The sequence below is a fragment of the Lissotriton helveticus genome, chromosome 6 (genome assembly GCF_964261635.1).
Source record: "Lissotriton helveticus chromosome 6, aLisHel1.1, whole genome shotgun sequence".
NCBI classification, from domain to species: Eukaryota; Metazoa; Chordata; class Amphibia; order Caudata; family Salamandridae; genus Lissotriton; species Lissotriton helveticus.
The window spans coordinates 1,746,455,853-1,746,473,544 of NC_136067.1; the positions used below are offsets into that span (position 1 = coordinate 1,746,455,853).

The 17,692-nt window shown below is 48.1% G+C and overlaps 1 protein-coding gene across 2 annotated transcripts in view; it reads left to right on the forward strand.

Moving 5' to 3' along the window:
- The window catches only part of FSHR (follicle stimulating hormone receptor), a 1,957,424-nt gene that overhangs the window by 576,616 nt on the left and 1,363,116 nt on the right, over nt 1-17,692 (forward strand). The window lies entirely within an intron of this gene.

Genomic DNA, 17,692 nt, shown 5'->3' on the forward strand with positions numbered 1-17,692 from the left:
AAAAGACCCCTTAAAATAAGGATACAAGAGCATAGACGAGCAATCATAAATCGAGACACAAGATCCCCACTCTACGTACATATGGAAAAGGAACATGGTGCCAACATGGAATTTAAATTTCATGGCATAGAAAAAGTGTCCCAACATGTGAGGTGGGGAAATTGGGAATTACGAATCCGTCAAACTGAAGCACGTTGGATAATCAAATGTCGTAGTATGATATATGGTTTAAACATTGATTCCGAACTACACCATTTTTTGGCATAATTATCAATGAACGAGGACATAAAATGGACGTATATGACTAAAACCAGTGGGCTTAATAAATGTATGTTTTATGAGGCACTTTATTGTTTATTGTACACATTCTGGGATATTGAGCAGGCAAACTGTTGTTTCTTTTGCGGATGCCTTCTTTCCGTATGACACGAACGCCTCCTTGCCCATATTCGGGCAATATAGCTTAGACATGTGCAATCAAATATTTGGGTTTTTGGATGATCTTTTGCCCCATTTTTCTGAATTATATTTAAATAAGGGCTTGAAAATGGAAATATGAAGTTACAAGCATAAGTAAGTAATTACTATGGAAGTAGGTGAATGCAGTAACAATAGGATAGAGCATGCCGGAATTAATTCTAGGCTAAATTTTGGCAGGCACGGTGATTGATTAAGAAGTTTGGTTCTTTACATCTAAGTATGTCGTTAAGGAAGGAAGGTGGCCTTATTCAGTCGGTGAGAGGCGACTTATTACAATATTTGGTGCGAGAAATTAGATCAACACTACTCCGTTATTTTCAAATGTGCGTATAATCTGTGACGTCAGATGAGAAACTAACTCTGTAGACGAGTGATCCGAAAGGAAAGTCGTCACCCTAGACGCACGCACGGGTGCGATGTGTAGGGAGGATAATAAACATTTAGGAATAATTCCTTTGCTTGAATATAAATAATTATTTACACGGCGGACCTGAATGGAAACTCGCGTACATAATATGCGCGTGACCGGAAATACTAGGGTTAGCAGATCAGCCTGCACAATAGCTTAATGCGCATGAGCGGAAATGCTTAGCAGTAAGAGAAAATAGGGGTAGCGGACCTGATTGGAAACGTTCACTGGCTCACAGGTGAGCGGAATTAGAATACGTGCGGAATTTTAATGTGATTTGATTGGCTATTGGGCTCTTTTTAAACGTAGGGAGTACAGGGCACCTCACCTTCGGGATTTATCGTACCCGGACGGCGTGGAGAGGAACAGGAGGCCACATTGTTAAGGTGAGCGAAGAAGGTTAGGCAGAGTTTAGTGGGACAGTGAACTTAGAAGGAAAGAAGCGTCAAGATTATATCTTCTGTCCATTTTGTGTATTTTTTTAGAATGGACTGTTTAAGAACGAATTGATAGGATTACTGCAAAATAGATGCCACTTTCCCGCTTGGCTACATTATATTGGAATGCGGTGAGTGAACAGGGAGGCGTAATTTTTCAATATTCAAGAGGGCTAATAGAGCAATCTAATGTATTAATGTGTTCGGACTTTTTGTAGGTATGAGAAGTCACTGGCAGATCGTTTTTAAAGGACTCTCGGTTTAAATAAAGGATAAATCGATTTTGAGAGAAGCATTGACTTATAGTCTTGAAAGGTATGAATTCTAACAGATGTGATATGTCATTGTGTTAGACGGAGTCAGTGCAAGATAAGAGAGAACTAGAATAGTGAAGGCTACAACTGGGTAGATATATAGTATTTGTTTGATAATTGATCAGTCTTTCCTTTTTCTGCCTCACCCCAGTTCATGAATACTACCGTTATATATATGAAGAATCGGCCTCTTGTAGCAAAACTGCCTAGACCAAAGGTTCAAAATTCGAAGCCAATTAAACAGAGGAGCCTCATTACAAGAGCATGAGGTGAGCTGTTCACCAATAATTTTTTCGAAAATACCCATGCAACAGTTTGCCAGCACTTCATCCCAGGATGTAGGTAGAGTATTTGTGTGTTCGAAGAAGGAACAGCAGATATGATTATATGTGAGAATTTCAGGCAAATATTTTCCCGCTTGTTTTTTCAGTATTGTGAAGTCATTGAATTCCCTGTTAGTACTACTCGGCACAGTGAGCTGTATTGTATTTAATAGTCATAAAAAGATTTGGGTTCTTTTTTCACAGGTTATTACTGATTGAGATTGTATATATGTACTGATGTATTGTATTGTGTGTTTGCAATTGCAGCCCTGATGACGTCCTGCCTCTAGGACGAAACGCGTCGGCTGCTGAACAACAAGAAAAAGAAGAATTTTGATTGTATTTATGGTTGCAATTTATACTTTTGAACCATTGATCAATTTGTGTTTCTTTTGTAAATTAAAATATCTAATGGTTTCGGACATAAATAAGCACTCCCAGCTCTCTTTTTTGCATTAGTTTAGTTTAACCTGGGGTTGGGACGATGCCCCAGTAGTTGGTGGAGTGCTAAACAGCGCGATTTTCAGTGTACTATCCCTAGTGCACCATACTATACCCTACGTCGTCCAAAAATCTTTGTTGGGTAAACCACATGTCACTTGATATTGCCTTAACAGTGTCTGTCTCTCCCACACACAGGGCAACGTGTGGATCTCCCCCCCAGCCAGGGGGGCCAATGATCCCAGTCCCAGGCTCAGCAGGACACAGACCCCACCGGCAGCGCCGTCCCTCAACGCACTGTGGATGACCCTACCAACCTGGCTCCTCTGGATCCCAAACCCCTGCAGCAACTGTACCAGCTACATCTCAGCAAACCACCGGACCCATTCCCACCACATCCCAGCAGACAGGTCAGAGCCCTGCCCATGATTCACAAGAGAGCCAGTCTGAAAATGAGGGACACCCTTTGTCGGGCGCCCCTGAGGTTGGTAACAACCTCCACCCTCCCAGCACTCAGGGGGCCCGTCCATCGGATGTGCCCACAAGCGCAGGCCGTGCTCGTGTGGGTCAGGGTGGTGGGAGTGGCGCAAGGCGGAGGCGAGAATCTGGGCAGCCAGCTGCAGGGCCCGGTATACCTGAACTCACTAACATCCTTGAGGCATACCAGCGGGACACCAGGGAGGTAAGCCAGCTTGCGGAGGCCCTCAACCAGGTCAGAGAACAGCAGGCAGAGCAAATAGCCAGGCAAGACCTGCATTATGGACGGGTGGAGGCACACCAGGCTCAGCTCTTGATGGTGCATAGGGACATTGTCCATGTGCTACGTCAGATGGCTGCCAACATGCAGCCCCCTCCCTGTGTCAGAAGGCCAGCAACATCACGGCAAAGTGCAACACCAGCCACAGGGAAGGAGGAGGAGGAGGAGGAACCCTCTGACGTAGCGTCCCATGCACCGTCCATGCCTGCACATGAGGGTCCCCCAAGGAAGGTGGGTCGTCCACGGCAAAGACGTTGAGGGCCTGTGGGCCATGGACATCTCCCAGGACACTGGACCTGGCATATTGCCCCTGGGTGCAAAAGTATCCCCTATGAGACTCCCCCACATGAACTTGCTGGTCACAGTCTGCCCAATGATGTCAGGCACTGTGGCCTGGACTCTGTTGACTCAAACTGTAAGGCATCTCATCTCCAGCTGTGAATTTTGGATTCCACCCCTTTCTGTACAGCACCTATTCACGTTTCCTGCACAAGATCACCCAATAAATAATCTAAACATCATACGCATTTGGTGAGTAATCTTTGAAAAAGCATAAATGTATATGTGTCTGCAAATGTCAAAAATGCTAGGGTATACAACAAATAGCAGTCATCCACACACTTGGATCAGAATCTGAGTGAGGACACATTAATTTTCACGAACTACATACATGGATGGTAAGACATACCTGTGTGGGACAGTCAATGCTGGAGGGGGGATTGAATCCCAATACTGCTATCACAGGCAGGCCCAGGAGAGTCACTTTGAGGAGTACATGTCAGTGTCACAAAAGTAGTAGTCCATGTAGGGAGTACCTACAACTGTGTCCTCAGGTATGTGAGCTACCATCAGCATGATGCATTACTGTGTCTGTGATTAATGCCGCACAGGATAACGGTGGCAGGACGGACTGTGGGCAACGGGCTGGAGCACTCTAGACAAGCACACCTGATTAGGTGACCTACCCCTATGGAGCTACAAGTACCATACTACTGTAATGGGAGCAACGCATACAGAACAACGACACACGTCTGACAAATACCTACCCCAGAACGGCCAAATCACACCACACCCAAGAGACAGGGTCATGGTGTGTGTCCCATGTGGCAACTTGACTGACTGTGACAGCAATGTTGAAGTGGTGTGAGCAGGTTGTGTACTGGCACGTGACTGTAAGCTAACAGTTTTCTGATCTAGTGGTGTTGACAAGCTAACACTGTACAATATTGTGCCTATGTAAGGTAGGTGTGTGTGTGTTGGACACGGCACATGACCTGGTGGTACGTAGACCCAATGCCATGTGAATCTGCATAGTTGTGCCAGTATGTGTTGCACACACAGGCATAGCAGCAGCAATGGCTGAGTACAAAGCATTTTGATAGCAGGAGGGTGAATGTCTGGTGTTGTCTGTGTGTAGGGTGGCAGGAGCATGCTCTATTAATGGATGGAAGGAGGGTCATCCTGTAGGTGTCTGTGTTCCTGGATAGTGTGCGCTGCATGGTGGCTGTGTATGCAGCTGCAGCAATGAGTGAAGACATGACGGCAGGAGGGGTGTGACAAATTGCTAAACAAACACATAACACAAGGGCATCCGCAATGCACAAAGTGACATGTGGATGTGAAGGCAGGAGTGTCTGCCTCACTCAGGGTCACTGACAACAAAATGGCACAGTAATCACCACAGATCACAGTCACTGGATCAGGGCCCTTATGGTCAAGTGGGGCACAAGACACACAGCGTCAGCAGGTGTATCCAAGAGCTAGTGTGTTCAAATCTAAACTGCACCAACAAAGACATCTACCTCACACACAACATAGTATTCTAGCCTTCCCCCACCCCATGCGTGTGGTCAATATACAGTTACACACATAACAAGCATGAGCTAACTACATTCCAAATAGTATAGATGCACATTAGAAGGACATGTGTGTTGAGCCCCAAGCAGGCGCAATATTCTGTAGGAGTCAGACGTCATGCACAACATGATAATTTACATTGTGAGCCCATGGAGCTTTAACAAACATACATGTGCATTGTCAAGTAGTCCAATTTACACTATTCATGATGTCACCTGTAATGCCGCATTACGATTACCTACAAGGCTGTCAAGGACTGCCCGTACCTTTCTTCATCAGAGTGGTGTGATGCTCTAAGGGTTCCACCTCCAAATAGCCCATTGGTCTGAGTACAAACGACAGACACAAAAGGGTGATCAGGCGAGGGAAGGAGAGGATGGGAACAGCTGAGAGGGAGACCTGAAACAGAGGCAAATAAGCATTAGGACAACATTCTCATGTCACTGACACTTCAAAAACCTCATTAGCTACACTGTACCAGTCACACCTGTGAAGTGTACTGACTGGTGAAAAATAATGATGATTAATCATGCCATCACATGAGATACGATGCTGTGACACAGACACATAAAAACTGGGACAGTCTGTCATCCATTAGAGTCATGTGTAACGCTCACAAGTGAGCTCCCATGCAAATAGATCTATGTAGTATAAACACATTCCCAGGCTCAGATGAGGTGGACCTTACTAACAAATGGAAACATATGGAAATCCAACTAACGCTAACTGTAATGTCTGTATCTGATATTGGTTAGCCATAAGGGCCATGTAGGCTAACTTGAGCAAATCCACAACAGCTGTAAGTATCACATATGATGAGGAAGCTAATGATCGACATGCAATGATGGCACTCTGTAGCAAGTCTTTTGATGTGTCAAGTATGCATCACAATGCTAAACATGATATGCAGGTACTATAAATATTAAGTGCAAGTGATGTCCATCCAAGCTACATAATCAGACCCTACCATAGCACAGTAATGCTGCAGGAGACCAGAGATTCATGTGAATGACCGCACTCCACTGGTGCTACACAATAAATCACATATGCATACTTCCAACTTTTAACTTTGTCATGCTAAACATACATGGCATCATGTGCATCAAAACATAACTGCTACTCACCGTGAAGGCTGGCGTAGCAGTATTCTCAACCTGCACTGAGGTAACGACATGACAGTGACATGACATACTGCTGCAAGGGGCAATGCATCCATGTAAACTGATTCACAGGACAGTTGTCTTAACATGTGGAACATACACTGGGCAACACCCACACCACATGGTTTCATGGTAATCACACTGGACTGGCCCACAAGCTGGAGGTGAGGATCCAGTCACATTCTAATGCACACAGTGAGGCTGCAATCCCCCACAGAGTCCGTAGTTGTGACCTCTGACACAATGTCATGCCATGGTATGTGCAATGTTGCTGTGGCAATGTCTACACACATTGATGCATTCACCAGAGTATCAAAGTACAACAGATGACAGAAGGGGTGACTATCCTGTCATGGGAGTGGCCATACATGTCATAAGTGACATAATGGAGTAGCATGTATGCAAGGTGACACTACATGCACATGAACATGTACCACACGTTTCTACACATACCGACGCTAAACAGCCTCGTATGAGTCCTTACCCAAATTGACTTCTCCACATGTCCAAGCATGCTCCGTTGATGTGGCTGACGTTGCAATCATAATGAGCAATAGCAGGATGACCACGATGTACCCCAACGGACAACAGGCAGGGCGAGCTGTGGATGAGAGTGGCACACAAGGGGTCAAGTTCTGTATAATGTCATTTTGTCAATGTCTGTTGTATAGCCAGATGTTGTATGACACCTGTACATTCCAAGTGCACACATAGCACGTGTGTGTGTTGCATTACAACTGCAAGTGTGACACAGGACAACACACATCCAAGTGATCTTGCATACAGTCTGTTGCATACACAGCATGCTACCCATGCAACTCTATAGTCCATCTTTTACATAAAAGATGAAATGACTCACCATCATGAAAAGAAGTTGCGGATGAGGTGACCGCGGATATCATCTTCACCCTCCTCGTCACTGGCATCCTGGCCAAGGCCTTCATCCTCAACGGGCGGATGTTCCAGCTCATCAGGATCAAGGTAGAGTGGCACGGCCTTCTCCACTGCCATGTTGTGTAGCATGCAGCACACGGTGAAGATGTCACACACCTTGCGTGGGCTGTATTGGAGGGCTCCGCCTGTCTTATCCAGGCACCTGAACCGGCTCTTCAGGAGTCCAAAGGTCCGTTCGATCACCCGCCTGGTCTTCCCATGAGCATTGTTGTAACGCTGGTCTGCAGCTGTCCTGGGGTTGCGTAGCGGAGTCATTAGCCACGGCATGTTTGGATATCCAGCGTCTCCTGCAAATTGACATCATGTACAAGAGTGAATCATATGATGCAGATCATGAAGTTGTGACATACTGACATACAGAGCTCACAGTGTATACTCACCAACTAGACATGCCCGGTGGTTGTGCAGCTGCAGCATCATCTGTGGTACCCTGCTACACCTCATGATGAAAGCATCGTGGCACGATCCTGGAAAACGTGCACAAACATGTGAGATAATCATGTTGGCAAGACACACCACCAGGGCATTTATCGAGTGGTAGTGTTTCCTTTTGCGATACGGTTGCTCCTGAGCCTGTGGTGGGACCAGACTAACATGTGTACCATCAATTGCACCAATTACATGTGGCATGCGGCCCAGGGCATAGAATTCCCCCTTGACATCTGTCAACTCTTCTGGAGTAGGGAATGTAATGAATTCATCAAGGTGGAGCAACATTGCTCCCAAAACATCACCCAATACCCGGCTAAACATGGTCTGAGACATCCCTCCCACATCAGCTATGGTAAATTGGAACGTACCTGTGGCAAAGAAATGGAGGGCTTCCATCACCTTTAGCTTGGGTGTCAGTGCAGTTGAATACCTGTGGCGTGGTTGTAGGTGAGCCTCAAGCCTGTCCGTCAGGTCCTTGATCAATTGTCTGCCGAACCGATATCGACGGATGCAATTGCGCTCCCTCATGGCATCCAAGTCAGGCAACGGCCTTTCCAGAGGGGGTGCCCTGCAAGACACAATTTAAAGGAAATGTCTTCAACTGTCTGACTAAGACAATAACAATGTACATGGCACAAGCAACACTGCTTCAAATAATGTAGACAATTTGGAGTGTGGCGTGGGATACACACTGATGTAACGTGTGCCAGCTCCCACACACTCCTCCGTGGAGAAGGAAAATACCTGTAGTGTGTGGAATGGATATGACATGCATACAAACGATCTGATGGAAAGGTCTTAGTGAGCATGACAATGTATCATGTCAGTGACACACGTCATGTCAATGTCAGTAGGAGGTTGTCTGCACATCCAGACGGCTGACTGCACTACACACACACACACCACATGTGCCATCATTTGCACTGTTCTGCCTTAGTCATGTTGCGGTGTGTACTTTCTGTTACAATTACATGACCATCATCATACAGCATGATAATTAGATTTGTCACTAATGGTCTGTGATGCCATCACACATGTGAACGGGTCATTAACACACGTGGCATGGTGTGTGTACATTATTAACCCTGCCATCACAGCAAGGACACAACATAGATGCTCCTACAGCAGATGCACAGAACTGTAAAGGACTAGTTACTTACCTTTAGTAAACAAATATCTGTAAGGAAGAGTAGGCAGTAGCAAAGTGTCACATTTCAATACATACATAGCTTAGGACTAATTAGCCTCCCTGGGTGACATCGATCTGACCAGTGAGTGGTGGCTATCCAGGCCACACCGGAACTAAACCAGTGTCGTAGATTGGCATCCGACAAGGGCGTGGTCAAGTTTGTGCCATACCTACAACGCATACACTGGCAGCTGTTACACAAACATATCCCACAGAGAGTGTGGGTAGCGGGCAAAGATGCATGTCAAGTTGCAAAACATCACTCCCAGAGTCAGGGAGGATGATGACATCTTTGCGTAGTGCCTGTACCTCTTGGATACCCTCTACAGCGGAGCAAACGGGAATGTGTTCTGTGGTTTTGAGGCCTGGATGCAGATGCTTCCTGGGATGGGGTGGGAGGACAGGGAACATGGTCAGTCCGGGTAGGGCTGTGGGGGTCTGACAACGTGCCTATCTACAGCCAAACATGCTGCGTGGCTGTACATGGTTGCCAATATACATACAGTACTTTCATCAAGATAGGCCTGCAGAGGCTCAGCGTAGCGTTAGTGTACTTTAAGGACCTCAGTGACAAGATGGTCCTCACCGCAGCAACGGGGAGATGAAGGGCCATGGTTCCGAACGCCCACATAAACACAACACTGTCCGTTGCCCACTCATCCAAAAACACGTTTTGAGTAGAGACATCACCAGTGTCTGGCTAGGTGTCCACACCACTCGCATCCCCCAGTCCACCTGTCCTGTGGTCTTGGGACTGACACTCACGTGCCAGTGGGTCTTCATGACCCTCCCAATACTCATTAGCGCCCATTGTAATGAGGTGTGGCCGGCTCATTGATTTTTAAATTCCCATGCTGCATTAAGAGCGGTGTTCTGCCACACAGTTACCACAGCGGTGCCGTACAGTGTGTGGTATCGGGCCAGCACCACCCGAGAATGGCGCCACGGCTGACACCTGGGGGATATTTGGCAGTGAGGTTGTGAGTTGAACCAGCGGGGACCAGGATGAACATTCCGATCCTGTCTGTCACAGCGGTTCTGGGACGTATGCACCGCCTGCGTCCGTCACTCAGCGAGTGATGGCGTCAGGGGCATATCAACAGAGGCGCTACTGCCCCCAGACGGGTACGGTGGGCCAGAAGCTGACGCTGAGTCCGTGGGCGGGGTGAGGGACATCATGGACATGAGGAAGTGCACTTACTCCTCCTGTGTCACATGCAGGGCTGGGACCGTAGGTCGTGGTGCTGGCTACGACGGCTGCAATTCTGATGGAGCCGTGTGGTGGCTGTCACCCTAATCCCATGCAGCATTGCACTTGCTTCGTGGTGATTTGTTAATGCAATTACATATCTCTGTCTTCTTTTGTTTACCTGACGAGTTTGGCCTGGAGGACTGATGTACAAATAAGGGGCTCACATGTCTCCACACCCACACACATGCACTCGTCCTACATCCCAACCATGAGCTATTGTGGTGCTGTGCCAACTGCTGGAGTCCGAGTGGCTTGTGGGACCAATCACACCTGGATTCATATGTCTGGTCCCCTCAGTCGGAGCAGCTCTTGTTGTTGTGCCTGACGTGAAAACCGTGGAGACACAGACGGTGAGGGTCAGTCACCAACATGAGTCTTTTTCATTCCTCACAGGCTTTGTAAGTGACATCCCTATTGGCACCGTCCTGAGTATGACAATAAAAGCTAAATGGTCAGAAGTGTTTGTACAATGATTTTGGGTCCAAAATGTGTAAGCTTACACTTAGACCGGACCTGCGCTGGTGTTGTGAAACAAACAGAGGACCTGACGTGTGCACGCAGAGGTGACATATGACTACTCAGACAACGTCATCACGGCACACACAACGCCAATGACACTTGCAGAGCCAGAGGATTTACACCCCAACACACAAGTGTACAGCATAACGGAAATTGCCATGTCCAGGATGACATGTGGGGATATTCTGAGGTGAGTAATACCTTACTGACCTGTTCATCGCATATGCTAACAGCATGCACAATGTCGCACATGGCACACACATGACGTGGTCACACAGGGTCATGCTGTGCGGCTATGACACCTCTGTGACAGTGGGCATGTTGCTGTCATCATGTGCCAGTTCCCTGTACTGAATTGTGGGCCATTCGAGTGTTCATGTGCCTCGCAACATGTTGCTGATGTTAATCGGGTGGAAATTGTTGAATGCATGTGATGCACATGTGCATCATGATTGATGACATGTTATGCAAGCTATTCACACATCAACTGAGGCACAGGGTCACAATCCTTGTGCTTCTTCAATGTCTGCCACACCTGGCCCATCCTGATGTATGTGTGCCATGCTGATGTATGCATCCACATTGTTGACATGAGTGTAGACTACATCCCTGCTGTGTGATTTCCTGGTGTAACTCTCCCAATGGTGACATGAAGGTGGACAGGGACGCAGCCTACACAATCATTCACTTGACCATGTCTGACGCACTGTACCCCAATGGTACGTGTGTGTGTCCGCCTCGTTTCCCTATTGCATTTCGGCTATACGCGAGCTAAGCGTACCCCAATGGTACGTGCGTGTGTCCGCCTCATTTCCCTATTGCATTTCGGCTATACTCGAGCTAAGCGTACCCCAATGGTACGTGCGTGTGTCCGCCTCGTTTCCCTATTGCATTTCGGCTATACGCGAGCTAAGCGTACCCGAATGGTACGTGCGTGTGTACGCCTCGTTTCCCTATTGCATTTCGGCTATACGCGAGCTAAGCGTACCCCAATGGTATGTGCGTGTGTACGCCTCGTTTCCCTATTGCATTTCGGCTATACGCGAGCTAAGCGTACCCCAATGGTACGTGCGTGTGTACGCCTCGTTTCCCTATTGCATTTCGGCTATACGCGAGCTAAGCGTACCCCAATGGTACGTGCGTGTGTACGCCTCGTTACACCATTAAATGTGTTGCATTGGCAATGGCAATGTCACCGTACTTGGGTGGGAATTTGAATAAATGCATAGGGAACAACTAGGGGAACAGAGTACTGTTCAAAATGCAACCAGGTTGTCGTGGATACAGATTTTTTTTAAACTCCTACAGGTGTCCTGGAAAAATCAGTTTGGAAAAAGTATACAATGTTGCGAAAGTTGTTGTTCAGCTCTGGCTCTATTTTCAAACCATGCATATGTGTGTCATGGGCTTATGTGTGATGTGATTGGATGGAACATAGGATGCAAATTATGGTGGCCTATCACACACTACTCCTTGGACTCACAGACCCTCTGCAGCACAGATATAAGGCAGCATGTGGCTGTGGGAGGGCACTTGCCTGCACAACATTGGTGTGGTAACCACAGCTGCTGTCTCTGAATCCTCTGGACCCTGATTAGCTGAACATGGAGAGGGCACCTGCATTCACTGATGGTGAGAACAAGGCCCTGCTGGATGCCCTCCTGCCAAACTTCAGCAAGCTGTATGGGAGATCAGAGGATCAGGTGAGTGATGTGTGCAATACCTTGGAGTGTGCACCTGTTGTGTGTGTGACATCATAGCCACTGTGTATGTATAGTGGATAGATGCAATGTTGTTGTGAGTGAGTGCCAGGGTGCACAGTGTTGTTACAAGAGAGTTATTTGTTGTAGTGTGGTGTGTGACAGCATGTCACGTGCTGCAGTGCACCCAGATGTAGCATATATTGCTCAGTGAGTGCCATGCTCAAAGAGTCTTTAGCAGCCCTCATGTCATCTGTAGAATTTCAATGTGATGCACTGCAGTTGTGTTTGCACACAGGCGACATACTCCTGGACAATGATGCACATGTGTGTGGCATACGATGCCCTGTTGTCCTCATGTATTTTGTGCACATATAGGTGTCTTTGGAACATGGACCAGGTATACTGATGTTCTTTTACTTTACATTTGTGACAGGTATCTGCCTATGAGAAGGGTGAATTCTGGGTGGACATCGCCAGGGCTGTCAGGAGAGAGGGGGGGCCTCGCAGGAGGCTCCGAAACATCAAGAAGAGGTGGCAGGACATCCGGTGCTGGAGCCGCCGCATCGCCCGAGTCCAGCTGAAGCTGGAAGCTCCACGCCGGCATGGCGGCAGCCGCCACCTCACCCCCAACATGCTCCGGGTCCTGGAAGTGGTGTTCCCAGACCTCCATAGGCAGTTGCAGGAGGGACAGCAGCACGAAGGGGGTAGGTACATGTCTGTTTGTTGTCATGTGTGTGTGAAATGGTACCTGAAGTGCTCCAAGGCATGGTCACACTCCAATTGTTTGAGTGGTGTGGTCAGATAGGCACTTCATGCATTGGCATTTGATTGTCCCTGTGTCAGCAGCTGCTTCTTTACATGCCTTGCCCTACTCCACATTAGAGCTTTGCTTTGGCTAATGCTTGTTTTTGACATGTACTCTAATGGTGCAATGTCTCAGTATGCATCTTCCTTTGCACATCATCATGTTGTAGGGTGGTCTGTGACACCTGTTGGTACCTTAAATGTAGCACCACATGTGCACTGTGTCTGCTCTTCTTCATATTTTGGCACTGTTCTTGAGTCTCAACATGTGTTTTCTGCACAAGTCAGCCTCAGTGGCCTTTGTCCATGGTACACTTTCTAATTATCTTGTGTTAGCTACAGGTGCACAATGTACATGTGCTATATTTTGGGCTATGCATACTCACACTGGGCAGTGTGTGTGTGCATATTCTCAAAATCTGTTGCATGTTGTTTGTACATAGTATTGATGGTCTGCCACACAATGTGACTTTGGGTGTAGAAAGCTGTGATGGCAGTGTGAGGTGATGGAACACTTGTTTCAGGTCCCAGGATGGCATCACATGCCAGTTCGGCCAGGACTTTTCTAATGTGGCACAGAGTCAAAGCTATTCAAACATGACCACGTCTTGATTTGGGTGGCAGGGTTTGCTAATGAACTGTGTGCCTTGCCTTTACCTTGTCTCCTACCATACATTGAGCGTTGTGTCTCTGACATTTGTCCACAAGTAGACTTGTCATTATGCAGAGTTCTGTGTCATGTGACTCATGATGCATGCCATGTTGAGAAATGAGGCCAAATGATTTGCAGCTGATATGTCTGATGTGTACAGGTGACTGATATGTTTTCATTCTTCTCCTTGCTCACAGCATCATCATCTGAATCTGGAGGAGACACAGGCGCGGACCAGGCAGAGGGACACACCGACAGTGCCACCTGCTTTGAGGTGTCAGAGGGAGGCAGTGGCACAGAGTGTGAGGAGAGTCTGCAGGCCGGACGACATGTGACTGACACATCTTACCATGCCGACGACTCCGAGTCAGACTCTCAGGAGGGGGGGGGAATATGCAGCAATGGTCACTCCTTCATCTTTGGCTGCCCTCCCCTCCTCCAGTCCCATCTCCACCCTCCCAGTCCTTGGTGTGCCTAGGGTCCGTGCTAGCCCCCGTGTTTCCTTTGTTCCCGGCACCGCAGCCCCTGCTCCTGTGTTCCCTGCTACCCTCAGTGCTGAGACAGTGGACCTACTCCGGCAGATTGCAGTAGGTCAGACATCAATGCTGACTGTCCTCCATGGTCATACACAACTGATGACACAGGTGGTGTCGTTCATGAAGGGCATGTCATCAGCCATGTCTGATCTGCGTCGGAGTGTGGCTGCCATTGAATCAACACTGACGGCACCTCTGTACACCCTGCAGCATCTGTCCCCCCCCCATCCTTCAGAGCCATCCACCTCTGCCTCTCACATACCTACACAGCATACACGCACACGCCACAGGTCAGACACACCCAGTGCGCACACACAGCATAAGAAGCTCAAAGCTCCATGCACACAGTCTCAAGGGCAAGTAGGCACACCCACAGGGAGAGGGGAGACACCTCACACACGCATCCACACACCCAATAGGACAGACTCACAGCCCTGTACCTCCACCCCCAATGTGTCCCCGGGTTCAGGTGGTAGTTTTTCCGCACTGGCTGAGGTGTGCAGCCAGGTTTTTGAATCTACTTTCGGTGATGCCCCAACCAGTGTGGATGAATCCACTTCACCTGCACCCACTCCACCTGTCCTTCCCTCTCCTGTCCATGCGGTGCCGGAGGATTCCACAGATGGTGCCCCCATAGTCAGCACAGCGGATTAAATGCCATGTGCAGGCAGGTTTGGGTGAGATAACACCCATGGAGGCACAAACTGTTGCAGAGCCTCTATTGGACTGGCCTTTGGCCTTTAATGAGCGAGGACTCTCATTTGCTTTTCTTTTGTGAATCCGCTGAATAAAGCTAATATTTTCCTTTTCAGATTTGTAGTTTGTGATGATGTCTGTGACTGCTGTGTGCCTGGGAGCTGGTGTGATATTCACATTTAGGTCTGCTAAAATGTGTCTATCTCCTGAGGGTAATGAGGTTGACAATGGTATGTTTTTGATGTACGAGCTGGGCAGTGGTGGGGGTGTTAGAGACACACACACACACTCTGATGCTGGGCACTGGTGGGCACTCTGATGCTGGGCAGTGGTGGGCACTCTGATGCTGGGCAGTGGTGGGCACTCTGATGCTGGGCAGTGGTGGGCACTCTGATGCTGGGCAGTGGTGGGCACTCTGATGCTGGGCAGTGGTGGGCACTCTGATGCTGGGGCAGTGGTGGGCACTCTGATGCTGGGCAGTGGTGGGCACTCTGATGCTGGGCAGTGGTGGGCACTCTGATGCTGGGCAGTGGTGGGCACTCTGATGCTGGGCAGTGGTGGGCAGTGGTGGATGTGTTTACTATACACCAGTTAGACTTACGTTGACATAGCAGTCGTATGTCCCAGACGGTCCGTACCCCGTGGTCGATGACGTAGGTGCGCCCTGTCACCGTATTACTCTACTGATGTGCGGTGACGGTCCGTACCCCGTGGTCGATGACCTAGGTGCGCCCTGTCACCGTATTACTTTACTGATGTGCGGTGCGTTCCGTACCCCGTGGTCGATGACGTAGGTGCGCCCTGTCCCCGTATTACTCTACTGATGTGCGGTGACGGTCCGTACCCCGTGGTCGATGACGTAGGTGCGCCCTGTCACCGTATTACTCTACTGATGTGCGGTGCGTTCCGTACCCCGTGGTCGATGACGTAGGTGCGCCCTGTCACCGTATTACTCTACTGATGTGCGGTGCGTTCCGTACCCCGTGGTCGATGACGTAGGTTGGCCCGCCCACGTATTACTCTACTGTTGTGCGGTGACGTACCGTACCCCGTGATCGATGACGAAGATACGGCCTCTCTCCGTATTACACTAGTGATGTGCGGGAGTGTGTGGCGCTACATAGCCTGACATTACAATCGTGCAATGGCGATGTGGCCGTCTGGCAACACGTACAGGTATGTTGGACTTCGTTGTGCTCACCTTCTGCGCCGTCGTCGGTTTCTAAGTACGAGGTGGTGGCCGTACAGGATAGGGATGAGACGGACGATGGCGTTCATGTCCTGCTTGTCGTGTACCGGGTGCGGGTCTTGCCGGAGTGTGGGTTTACGGTAGTTCAGAGCTCTCGTAGAAAAAGAGCCGTACGGAGTGTGTTCAACACGGATCGTACTTCCTGGTTCGGAAGGCGCGGTCTATTTACGTACGGACGCTGCGTGGTGCGTCAGCCGACTGCAATTCGTATGGACTTTCGATTCGTACGGGCTTTTTTACGAGTCGTACGGAGTGACGCTTTGATTTGTGATCGTACTTGCTGATTCGTACGGGGACGCCTACAGGTACGATTCGTACGGGGAAAAACGCTCCGAACAGCAATTCGGAGCGCTTTTTACCGGATCGGAATCGACCCCATGGTGTATAAAGAGTTCGTAGAAAACATTTTTGTTTGTCAAAAGAAAAAAAGAAAATAAGAATTGAGATAAAAAGATTTAATGTTGATTACAAAAAATAAAATGTGTAATCATGTTCCCTTGTGCGAGTGGTGATGTCTAGAATGCTGGATTATTTCCACACTGAATTTATGGCATAGAAGTAGGCGAATTGATTGTCTCCTATTTTGAAAAAACTGTGTAGATTGGTTCCTCCTTTCTCCATTTTTCCTTGTTTCTTGCTTTAATCAAATTGAACAGGCAGGCAACTCGCCAAAAGTGCTCTTCAAAGTAATCCATGATTTTATTAGCCCTCGGGTCTGCTCCTAGTCTTCCTTAGTATTGCAGGAATTGTGTGATTCTCTTGGCAAATTCTTTTAAGGGAACATCTCTCAGCTATCCCTGAATTTTAGTATTTTAACTGAAGACAACAGCAGTGACATTAGAATTGATGCATTGCTGGGAGAAGAGGAGATTCCCACACTAGACAGGCTTAAACCATTATTTCTGGAGGATGTCCAGAGACCCCTGGCTACGGTGAAATAGGACTCTCTGCTAGACATCTGCTCTCCTAGGGTCATGGCTTCACGTTTCAGTTGTGTTGCTTTGGCTATCCAAACACTGATTCATTTAGCAGTTGAAATAGACATTATCCACTCCGAATGGAAATTTATGCAAGTGCTGTCTATCCTAAAAAAAGATAATTTGGATCCTAATATCTTATCCAACTACTGTCCCATATCGTTGCTACTCCTTTTGGGAAACTTTTAAGCAGGCTTAATAAGAATTAACAGCCTCTCAAAGAGATTCAGATCTTAGATCCATCTCAACCTGAATTTAGATCCTACCATAGCATGGAAAGGGCCCTCCTGGCCATCACCGATTCTCTGAGACTCTCACTTGATGCGGGAATTCGATCCATGTTGGTGCTGCTGGACCTTTTAGCAGTATTTGATAAGTCTCTCATCCAAGGCTGTTGCAAAGACTGCATGAGATAGGTATGCAGGGGACAGCTCTTAAATGGCTCCAAAATTTCCTGAAAGACAGATTCCAAATGATATCTCCTGGTCCCTATACTTCTTGTAAGATGTGGCTGGACAAGGGTGTACCACAGGGCTCATGTCTGAGGCCTA